The sequence below is a fragment of the Apaloderma vittatum genome, unplaced genomic scaffold, assembly GCF_000703405.1.
Source record: "Apaloderma vittatum isolate BGI_N311 unplaced genomic scaffold, ASM70340v1 scaffold34244, whole genome shotgun sequence".
Taxonomy (NCBI): Eukaryota; Metazoa; Chordata; class Aves; order Trogoniformes; family Trogonidae; genus Apaloderma; species Apaloderma vittatum.
The window spans coordinates 7,544-7,838 of NW_009712695.1; positions in this window are offsets into that span (position 1 = coordinate 7,544).

The following is a 295-nucleotide window of genomic DNA, read 5'->3' on the forward strand; positions in this document are numbered from 1 at the left end:
GGTTTTATGTGTTCTCTTCAGTTGTTACACGTGGCGTGGACAAGGGTCTGGGGAAACGGGGGACGTTTCCCAGCCGGAGATGATGTGTCTTCACACCGGTGGTGCCGTACCGAGCTGCAGCCCCGGCTCTGCCCCTCCCGTGCCTGGAAGACAAGACTGAGCTGTCAGATTTACCAGGATTAAGGCTCAAAATTCCCCTCGGGTGGAGCCGCTCTGCAGGCGTGGAATGGAGGTGGATGTGGTAACTGCGATGCCGCCCTCACCTGCAGCGCGGGGGCCAGGGCGGTGGAGGGGG